Genomic DNA, 11,768 nt, shown 5'->3' with positions numbered 1-11,768 from the left:
GTTCACAGATAAAAGTAATGCTCAAACTGGTAGACAACTTGCATAATACATCCGTTGGATCGTCAAGGGCATGTATAACTATTTTTCAACAAGTCATTAAAGTAATAGACTTCCTTTGTCATTCTTTATGTAAAGATAATATGTCGCCGCTCTGGAGATGAAAAATGAGGGCTTGTGCTAGTAGCTGCAACGTGAGAGAATAATGAGATTTGGTTTGGGTGGAATGAAAGTAAGACATGAGAAGAGTTTGTTGCATTTCACACTCAGTTCTTGTTGACACTCCACAGGGGAGTTTTTCAAAGGCCCAAATAGGTGCAGGCGAGTCTCATCTTACGCGCATTTAACTTGCGCGAATTCAGCTTTGTGTGGTCAGCAAAAACAAAAAACAAACCAACAAAAATAACAATTTAAATACTGTACCTGTAGTGCGGGCAATTCCGCCCGCCATTACACTCAACGTAATTTTGACTATACTCGATTTTCGCTTTACGTGCTGACAGCGGAACGTAACCCCAGCGTAAGATGAGACTCGCCTGTATTCATTTGATTCTATGCTTTCTTTCACATATAGTGCCGCTCTCCCACCAGCACAACCTGTTCTGGCCTTCCTATATTTAGTCTAGAAATAAATATTTGTACCTTAACAATGAGATTAACAAACCAATGGAGCAAATGATCGAGGATTATGATGGAGTGGAGACAGTAAATAACAATTCCTGATTTACACCTCCTCATAACAGAAGAACTAGGGGTCACCCAATGAAATTAATAGGCAGCAGGTTTAAAGCAAACAAAAGGAAGTATTTCGTCACACTGCCCTTAGACTGTGATATTGCACTATAAGGGTTACCAGATAGCAAGGGTGAAAAATCGGGATGGGGGTGGACGGTAACTGACACCTATATAAGACAAAGCCCCAAATATTGGGACTGTCCCTATAAAATCTGGACATCTGGTCACCCTACACTACAGCTATAACCCTATTTTCATTTACTTCCCCATGTCTTCGTCTCACTGATGTGTGTCAAAATAACACAGTGAGTTGACTGACAATGCAGTGCTCATCCAGTTGGGCGCACTTAGCTGCTAAGAAGTGGTGAGGCCACTTCTTCTTTCTCCTTGAAAACCTGTCATGAATTACACTTAACTCATTCCACAGTTTATGGGCCTCAGCCCTGTGCTACAAAGCACAGGAACATGCCCTGCTATGAAGTTGTTCTGACCACTTCTCCTTTGTTAGACCCAAGAGGTCTGGGTATTTCAGCCTCCACACTTTCCTTTCTACTCTCCAGCCCAACTTCTGGATGTTTGCTCATGACTAGTTGCCATGGTTTATGGAGGTTAGTGCAGTCTTTGTGGGAAATAGGTTTTGTAAGAAGTGGTGGAATGCTGAATGTGCTGCCGTTGTCGCTCTGTCGGTCCCAGGATATTAGAAAGACAAACATTAGAGGAATGCTGAGACACCTGAGATATGAAATGAAATTTTGGCTTTCCAGTAGTCTTGCCTGCATAGTGAGGGAGAAATCCTCCAACCCCACATCTTTTAGTTGAACTGCAAATAGTATAAATCGACATATTCTGTTGCACTTTTCAACCAAGGTTCTCAACGTTTACAGATTTCAGAGGGAAATTGAACCCCGGTGCAGAAACCTTGAACAAGAACAATAATGTGCCATTTACATCCCACTTTAGCCCACTAGTGCACGGACCTTGTGGAAGCCTGCAGTAAAGGGGTAAATCTCACCCATTATTGAACTAATCCTCACAACATTCTTGGGAGGTCTCATAGAACACCTAAGACCTAGTTCTCTGGCTGTTCCCAATTTCTTTCAGCACCATCCATCCTTTCATATCACAATAGCCTGTCTCCTGGCACCTCTGCTTTCAGTCCCATCCAGAACCTGCACACATAGAGGTAGACAGAAATGAAAACTAAGAGGGTAAGTATTTGTTTGGCCTTTTTAGCTTTGAAAAAAGGGGCTATCACAATTTCCAGCAAAGGTTCTAAATTGCTTTTTTTCTGAACTGGTTCACTCATTTCTAAACAGCAACATCTGTACAGAACAGAAGCTTTAAGACCCCAAGAAGCAGTGTTCTTTTCTGTAGACATTAAAGGTACTTATTCACTCAGATTTTGTGTTCTTTCTTCTGCTGATAGCTACAAATTTTCCATTCATGCAAAACTAATTCAGCCAGAGCAGACAAATAAAGGAAATTTAACCCAAGTGTTCTTCAGCTGAAGGTAGAAAAGTCACTTTTCCCCCACTGACTTTGACAAATGGTATATATTAGTCCTAAGCTAATACAAGGCTTGTCAACTGCCCTGGGGACTCAACAGTTGGATGTAAATTTCAGACACATTTGCAGCCAATAAATATAGACGACTCTTGAACTGATTCCGGGGCTGCAAATACAAATTTCAACACATCGGTTTTACTGCTGAGTACTTGGTTTTACATAAGGTTTCATAACTGACATGTGAAAGCGAACCGTATTATATTCGCTTATGCTGAAAGAAAAACTACATCTGAAATATAGGACATGGTCTGAAATTAAGCTTGTTTCCTTAGTATAATCACTGCAATCAACAACGAGCATCGGTTGCTGTCAGCCCAGTAGCTGGTGACAGATGAGAACTTTGCAGAGTGACTCATCATGTACTAAACCCAGAACTTATTCATGAGAAAATGATACCTCGTGTGCGCTGCCTGACCTATTCTATGGGCCTTAAAAGTGCATAAAGAACACCGTTAGCTGGGGGTGTGTGTAAACAGTCTCCAGTATGAGAGTGGGGAACTCTGAACAAGGGGTGTCCCTCATAGGGAAGGGGAGTAGTTAAACTACCAAGTGGAGAGCTGCATGTTCTGAGTTACCCCCCCCAAAAAAGTTAGTGTCTTCTAACTGTGTCAGTTACACACTCTCTCTTCTAGTATCCTCCTTTCATGTAACCATTGGCTTCAAAAGCAGTTCCTGTAGTAATGACGCCGGCTTATTAATTGTATACGGAGTAGCTGACATGGTGACTTCTTCGCAGAAGTATTGGGAAATGTGGAAAAGCAGAATTGGAATGTGAGGACAAGGCAAAAAACTAGGAATACCTGGGTTTGGAGTACTCTATCTAGCAGGGGCGGCTCCAGGCACCAGCGCACCAAGCGCGTGCCTGGGGCGGCAAGCCGTGGGGGGCGGCCTGCCGGTCGCCATGAACATGCCGCCGAATCCACGTTACCAGAGGACCTCCCACAGGCGCGCCGCCGAAAGCCATCTGACTGCCATGCTTGGGGCGGCAAAATACATAGAGCCACCCCTGCTATCTAGGATCTGGATGTTAGAGGGGGGCTACAGTACAGAAAATCTGATGAGACTTTTTAACTGATTGCTCCTCCTCGGTGGGTTTGAGAAAACCCAAAGGTAGCAGTAAGAAGTCAATATTTTCATTCCCATTTTATCCCCCGTCCGTACTGCCAGTTCCAAGTTGCTGGCAAACTATCTCAATAGGCAGATGGCAGCATCTCTCTTGGGCACTTCTTTGGCATTGAAAGGTTTCTTCATTTGCACAGTTAAAGCACTTGTTCACTTCTCTCACTACAGGGCCCATAGCATAGATGATTGCACATAGCAATGATTATCTTGGAGATGGGCTGGAATTTTTCAAGTGAAAAATTTTCCCACTGAAAAAAGTGTTTCCTTGAAAATGTCTTTCTGCAGGAAAACATAGCTTGGCATTTTTGTATGGGGATTTTCAAAAATGCAACAAAACAAAAATCAAGGGAAAAGTCTTCATGTATTTCTGTTTAGTTCCCCCCCCCACCACCACCTTTCCTATCTAATTTTCCACTGGTGCAATTTAGTGTGTCCCTATGGCTGTTTTTTGTGTTTTTTCCCCTTACCCTAATGCTTCCAGATATCTCCAGCTTGAGGAAAAGCTGGTAGCAAAAGGAAAACTTTAATTTTGTATTTTTGCCACGCTGCAACTTTTTGAAAGATGGAGAAGTGCACAAGAACGGCCATACTGGGTCAGGTCAAAGGGTCATCTAGCCCAATACCCTGAATTCCAACCATGGCCAGAGCCAGAGGCTTCAGAGGGAATGAACAGAACAGGCCAATTTTCAATGATTCATTCCCTGTTATCAAATCCCAGCTTCTGGCAGTTGGAGGTTTTGGGACACCCAGAGCATGGGGTGGGTCCCTGACCATCTTGGCTAATAGCCATTGATGGACCTATCCTCCATGAACTTATCTAATTCTTTTTTGAACCCAGTTATAGTTTTGGTCTTCATAACAAACCGTGGCAATGAGTTCCACAGGCTGACTGCGTGTTGTGTGTAGTACTTCGTTTTGTTTGTTTGACACCTGCTGCCTACTAATTTCATTGGGTGACCCCTAGTTCTTGTGTTATGTGAAGGGGTAAATAACACTTCCTTATTCACTTTCTCCACACCAATCGTGATTTTATAGACCTCAATCATTTTCCCCATTATTCAGCTCTTTTCTAAGCTGAATTGTCCCAGTCTTTTTAATATCTCCTTATAGGGAAGCTGTTCCGCACCCCTAATCATTTTTGCTGCTTGTCTCTGAACCTTTTCCAATTCTAATATTCCTTTTTTTGAACTGGGATGACCAGAACTACATAAGATATTCAAGGTGTGGGTGTACCAGGGATTTATATAGAGGTATTATGATTTTTACTGTCTTATTATTGTACTGTCTTCCAGTTATTGAGTGGGGGAAGGGAAGTGTGTGTACGGGGGCCCTAGACACTCACTCTGTTGCATTTGGTGGGGAGGCGGAAGGAGCAGTGGGTGGAGATGACAAAACTTTTAAAAAGTGGGTGTTTGAAAAAATGCATTTGAAATTAATTTGCCAGGAATGCTGCTTTTTGGGGGGGCATTTTTGCTGCACTTGCTATGTGGGTGAAATCCCATCTACAGTAAACGTTTAAAACCATCTTAACCAAGGTGAACAGTACTGAATGAACACAGCTGCATGGACGGAGATAGTCCTTTTTCAAGCAGTTAAAATGGCTGCCTACATCCTAAAGGCTTTAGCCCCCTTCTCCAGATCTCCCCTGTCACTTTCCAAATCTTAGTCCCGATAGCACAGCTTGAGGAGGACAGATACACGCAAAACCCAAACATAACCCGTGTCCCTTCAGAAAACAAATGCCAGCTCTTCCCAGCCTCTGCTCTTGCAGCTCATTGTGCAGCGAGACTTTCTGGTGCAGAGATCTGTGGACGTAAATCCTGTGTAGAGCATTCGCTTCCCTCAGCCCATGATAATGGAGAAATGATTCACATTTATAGCTTCAGGAAGAGAACGTGCTTAGCATTGATCCCACAGTGCACTTCACCCGAGGCTTTGGAAAACAAGGCTATGGTGACATACTATTCAGCATGAACAGTCAGCCGCTCTTGGCATTCAGTATTCCCTATTTGAAAGCCGATGGTGTGGACTAGATCGCTAGCACCCTGGTGCTTAGGGGGAACACTCCATTAGCACATAGCATCCCCGACAATGCCATTAATACCGGGAGGTGTTCATTTTGATAAAGTGGCAGGGATTTATATTTGTGTATATGGAAAGACTATCTTCCTAGAGCTGGGCGAATATTGCTGAACAGCATGAAGGTTTGAAATAGCAGCTTGCTTGCATCATGCTCGTCATTATTCACGGCTGAAGAATAAGTGTGTGTGTGTGTTTTGTTCATACATGCTCAGGTAACTTAGCTGCATGTGGAGACAGGCTATTCTGCAGGAAAGGCTATTCTAAACACAGCATTTGTCTGCTGATTGTTGCTGCATAAAGTGTGGCAGGGAGCAGCAATACCACCATGTGACTTAGCGACTCATTGTAGGAGTGGTTATTTAACCATTTAGTTTTGAAATTACAGCTTATGAGCAACTCAACGCCTGAAACTGACTCAAACCGTCTTTTTAACAAACGAAATAAGTTCAGGTTAAAAACCATCTTGACCAACAAATTGGATAACAAATCACTTGATTGGCTCAGTTTTTGTCCCCAGCGTCCTTTGTAGGGGTATTACGAAATGGCATTAGTTGACACATGAATCTGGACACTGAAAATTCTAAATCGTATCGTTTGGGGTTTTTTAAAGCAGGACTGAGAGTAATTTGGTGGATCTCTGCAAAATTCTGAGCTGGATGTGAAATCCACATCCCCCTTTATTACTGGGTGAACCTAAAACTTGGAATCTCCAAACTTCACTGTGTTTGTGATTCAGATCTGGTTTTTGTGGCTCGAGACACTCTTTGCTATTGATGTTTGAAGGATCCATATTTACCTGTGGACCTCAGAAGATATTGCTTAAGGGAACAGAGCAACGCCGTCCAGCAGTGACTGCACATGTGAGTTTCTCCACAGTCACAGCGCCAAGAGATGCTTTCACAGCTGATGTCAATCAGGACAATGCTACTGATTAATAGCTGTGGAGGATGGAACCCAATGTGTCCAAATACACGCCTGGCTTTCATTCCTACAAAGATCTGCATGCGGTCGTCTTTGTTTCACCCGTCATCGGGGTGTTGCACAGTGAGCAGACAGCTTCAGTAGCTCAGCAGTAATGAGCTTGATGCATTGCTTTCTGTCAAGAGCTCTTCCCAGTTGCTGGATGAAATGCAGCATTTCAACAATTGAGGCCAAACCTCATTTTGTGCAGGCACTTGATTTAATCTGACCGTGTGAATCTAGCTCTCCTTAAGGAGTCTTTCAATCTGTGTTTCATTTTGCTCACAAATGAAAATCTCTTCTTCATTCCTCCCACTCCTTCAGATCAAATCAGGGGGAAAAACTTTTAACAAAGACAATTATTTGGACCAAGAGATAATGACATTTTTCGTGTGTGTGTATCTCTCTCTCTCTCTCTCTCAAGGCTTTTTTTTTACATGCCAAAGAAAGTTGATTAATGCAAAATGAACAACAGTGGGAATGCAAATCAGGACCTTACTCATCCTTCCTTATAATACAGAAACAAAGGGACACTCAGCAATGTTTAAATTTGCTGCCTGTCATACTAAAAAGCAGTGCTTCCTGTGGTCTTAATGCAGAATTAGCTTGTAGCACTCACTGCCCCAAGGTAAGCCAAGACTGATAAGAGGCAGTGTTCCAGGAAGATTGGATGTTCTCTCTATCCACATAGTTACCTTTTACCAACCCTTTCTATTGTTACTCTGCACAAGTGTTGGAAAGGGTCAAAACCCTCTAGCTTGGGGTGATTTCGTAACCCCTGGGAGTTGGTTTGGGTTGAGGAGCTCCCTGAGGGCTGACTAAACTAGAACTGCTGCCGCTAGGTAGCTTGCACTTCCTACTCGGTCATGTGGTTCTGGCCATTGGCAGACAGCTAGCTGGACCAATGGTCTGACCCAGTGCGACAAGTGCTACAAATGATGCTCAAGACAATCCTGTCCTGGTTAATGTGGCCAGCATGCATTTTATCCTCTAACCCAAGATAAACAGTAGATGTTGCTTGAAAAATTTGGCAGCTGCTCTGAGGTGTAGTCAAAGAACGCTTCCTGCAGGGACTGTCTTTTTATTCTGTTTGTACAGCTCCTAGCACATTGTGGGCCCTAGCTAGGGTTCCTAGGTGCTACATGTCATCAATAATTAGTTTCAGAGTAGCAGCTGTGTTAGTCTGTATCCACCAAAAGAACAGGAGTACTTGTGGCACGTTAGAGACTAACACATTTATTTGAGCATAAGCTTTCGTGGGCTACAGCCCACTTCTTCGGATGCATAGAATGGAACATATAGTGAGGAGATATATATACATACAGAGAGCATGAAAAGGTGGGAGTTGTCTTACCAACTCTGAGAGGCCAATTAAGTAAGAGAAAAAACTTTTGAAGTGATAATCAAGGCAGCCCAGCTTGTGAACTTCTGGCCTGACTCCACTGTAAACAATGGGGTGGGTGGGAGGAGTTCATGCCCACAGATCTTGGCTGAGGGTGCATGGAATATGATCAGCACTCCTGGCCACATTCCAGCTCCAGGAGTGGATATGCAATATTTCACAGCTTCCTCGTCCGTTCACGGGAGCAACTCCTTTTTGGAGGGAGGGGAGTGCTCTCAGGGACCAGCAGGAGCATGGCAGGGGTGGAAGGGAGGAGCCTTCGGGGCATCAATGCATGTGATCATTGCTTCATGTATTGCCAGATATTTGCAAGATTTGTAGGCCGACCCCTGCGCTAATCTGGGGAAAGAGGAGTTACTCCTGCGCTCCACACAGAGGAAGTAAACAATTGAGCATGAAGGATAAGGTCACACCTGGAGGTCTCTGCTGAGCTCAGGACCTCATTGTATTAGCCACTACACAAACACATGGGAATACACGAGACCTGCCCCAAAGAGGCCAGTCTTGAGAAGACAAAGGGTAGGGAGGGCAGAAAGAGGAAACGGTTTACTCAAGGTCAGCGGCAGAGTTGCGAACAGGGCCCAGGTTCCCTGCTCCCCAAGCCAGAGTCCTTTCCACGAGAGCTGACTGCCTCCCCAGCTAGAATGCCCGTTAGGCAGGGTACTTCCCGATGGGGCAAATGGAGCCCTAGGCTAGGAATTCTCTTTGCTTTTAAGCTGCCCATATGCCCTGGGCCATGGCTGGCTACAGAGTAGCCAGTCTCCCTTCTCTGTATGGCCCAGGAGAGATCCTGCCCTGCTGTTTGGAGTGAAGAGGGAAAAGGCTCTTTCTCTGCCTCCCCTGCCCTGTCCATCACAGTCAGGGCCGGCTCCAGGCACCAGCCAAACAAGCTCGTGCTTGGGGCGGCAGATTCTAAGGGGCGGCTTCCGCCCAATCCTAGGATGGCACAGCCACCCTTTTTATTTCTTGTTCTTTTTTTGTTCGCTGCTCTGGCCACTCTGTAGGGGGCGGTGGTGCGGAGGAGGGGAGCGCCCTGCTGGGAGCTGGCTGCGCGATCCGTCTGCCCCCGCCAGTGCCAGGTCTGCAGCAACCCGGCAGCCAGCATCCTTCCCTCCCCGCCGACCGGAGCAGCGCAGAGCCCTCCCGGCAGGCGGCGTGGCAGGAGGGGCCGACTGGTGAGCGCTCTGGCTGAAGGAAGCCCTGGCCGCCCCTTCTTTCTCTCCCCCCCACTCCCTCCCCCCGCTAGCCGGGGCGTGCACTCCACTGCCCGGGGCACGTCTGCAGCGCAGGGAGTCCCGCTAGCCGAAAGTTTGCACCCTGGCTCCGGTCGCCCCGCAGGTTTTTTTGTTTGTTTTTTTTTGCTTGGGGTGGCAAAAAAGCCAGAGCCGGCCCTGATCACAGTGCGGGGTCTGTCTTAGGGTTTTCCCAAATTACTGCACCTTTGAACATCTTGAGAAGTTTAAAAACAAACCCAGCCTTTCCTGCTCCTGAGGCCGGGACTGCCGTGAATCACTCTGAACTCCTTGGGTCTCTTGCAACGTGTCAAAGCACCAGCTACGTCAGCAGCCTGTACTGCAGCTGTTAATAATCTCGGGTCCTGGTGCAGATTTCAGTTCTCTTGACTAATTGACCGATGTATCCATTTGGCATGGAGGGACCCTTCCCTGGGAAATAACAGGCCTTTTTATTCTGTTCCTTTCGCAGCGAAGGGCTCCAAGCCTGCAAATCAGCAGCTGCAGGCTTTTCTGAGCTTTAGTTGCTGGGTCTATGCATTTCAGGGCAATCTCAGCTCACGTAAATCAATGGAGCGCCATTGAAATCACGCGGGGGCTCTGGCCCATTAATATTTGCAATTTCAATAAATGGCTTATGGACCCTGAAGGGCCTCGTACCAATTGCTCGCTCCACAGACAATTACTGAGCAGGAGATATTTATCGATGACTTACAAGGTCAGGTTCCCTTCTTCCTAATATTCCTTCAGAACTGATGCAAGCCCTGCTATTAACCAGCACTTCCCAGCTCTGGTAATGCTTTTTAACACCCAGGTGCTTGTATTGTATAGTCCAATTCAGTAACCTTGTGAGTCCCCCTTGCGCTCTCCTTAGAGAAGCTTTGAAGGGGGGGTATGCCTGCGTTATTCAGGCTAAAAACGGAGGCATTTAGAATCCATAAATACGGAACACAAAGAACATTAATCAGCGAGACACATTGGAGAAGTCATTTAAAAAAATCACTGTGCAAATTACAGTCTTGCAATATCCTAATTAGGAGTCTTAATTAGCTCAGTCTGATCGCAATTAAAATATTCAAGATCGCTCAGAAAAGGAAGTGGCTCTTCCCTTCATTCTCCAGGAGGTCTGACATCCCTTTTTTCTGTGGGATGTTTTAAAGAAGCATAATTCATGGAATGAATGGGGGTTTTGCCCAGTGATAGTCCGTCTCTATTTCTCCTAGGTCCTTTTGGTTAATTACAGAGAAGAAAAATCCCAGTGTAGCTGTTTGTTAGGGAATACAGTTATAATCTTGCAAAGTGCTATTTATCTGCCCTTTGCATTTGGTTCCCAGCGTGACTCCCTGGTTGGTGCTAAAAAGAGCTGCAGACAAGACAACATTATGCATCAGGCACTGATATTTTTAAACGTAATGGGAAACAGCTTGTTCTGATTTGGTTCTGGCCGTGGCACAGGGCAATATTTTCAGTGCTAAAATTCCTCCGGACAGTAAGGCTGCGTTTCATGGTGAGCCCAGTTCTTTGTGCCTGAAGAAATCCTTTGTGCTGACAGGAGTATGCTTCACTTGTACTAAATCCGGCCTCTGTACAGACAGGCTTCCTTTGAAAGGGGGCTAGCAGTTAAAGTAAGCCTGGCCTCTGTGCATGCCTTGGGGAAGTGGGCTTCACCCAGTGAGGCATATGTAGAGGGGGGTACATGGGAAATCATCCCCCTCCTGTCTCCCAGTGTGGAGGAGTGGCAGTGCAGATGCATGGGCTTGCAGCAGTTAGGTAAGCTTTGCCTCTTCATTATATGCAGCATCCACCTCCACTGAATCCGATGCTGTGCCCATTACCGACTGGCACGGATCTGCTGCAATGATGAGAAGTAAAAGGGGGGAAGAGATTATCCAAAAACTCTGCCAACAGTGGCCTGTGGCCTGCATCCTAAGATGATGGTGGGGCAGTGTCACGGAGTCCACTCACCGCAGGTGACACCTCATCCTGGCTGCTCTGGGGATTAGCTCCTTCCAGATCCGAGACCCTCTCCTGCTGCTTGCTGCTCGCCCTACTGCCACTCTCCCTGTCTCTGCAACTCCTTCTTCACGAGTTGGCCTTCTGGCCAGATCACTAGGCATGTTTCCCCATTCTGCAGTATCAGTCTTTCCTCGCTGGCAGTCTCAGGCAGCCTCCCCGTTCACTGCCCCTTGCTGCCACTTCCCCAGTGGCTGGCAGGGTGACCCAGGACCTCTTCATGGGTTCTAGCTCAGGGACCTGCTAGTCAGCAGCCCAGGTCTGCGCCATCTTGAACCTTGCTGCCTTTTCCCCGAGCCCTTTCCTTACCTTCCCTGGGTTTGCCAGCCTCAAAATTCCCTTCTCCCAGGCAGTGGCTGCTGCCTACCTCCCTGCTCCGACTTCCCGTCTTTATAAACCCCACCCCCAACATTAGGGCGGTGACTTCCCCCTCATCGGGGCTTTCCTCTTAGCCTTAATTTTCCCCGTTTGCAGCCTGTTATGTTAATCATCCCATTGGGCCTCAATTAACCCCTTCAGAGCGAGTGTGGGGTGGAACACCTTATCACATACCCTAACTCCCAGTGACTGTCATCAACTCTTCCTTGCTGCCTTTCTAAAAGGAAAAGGATACCTTGGACTTGCTTACACAGGGAAATTGACTGCAATAGCTGTTCCAC

Source organism: Mauremys reevesii, linkage group 11, assembly GCF_016161935.1.
Source record: "Mauremys reevesii isolate NIE-2019 linkage group 11, ASM1616193v1, whole genome shotgun sequence".
Lineage (NCBI taxonomy): Eukaryota > Metazoa > Chordata > Testudines > Geoemydidae > Mauremys > Mauremys reevesii.
The sequence above is the reverse complement of the archived record's forward strand: the minus strand, read 5'-3'. Positions refer to the sequence as shown.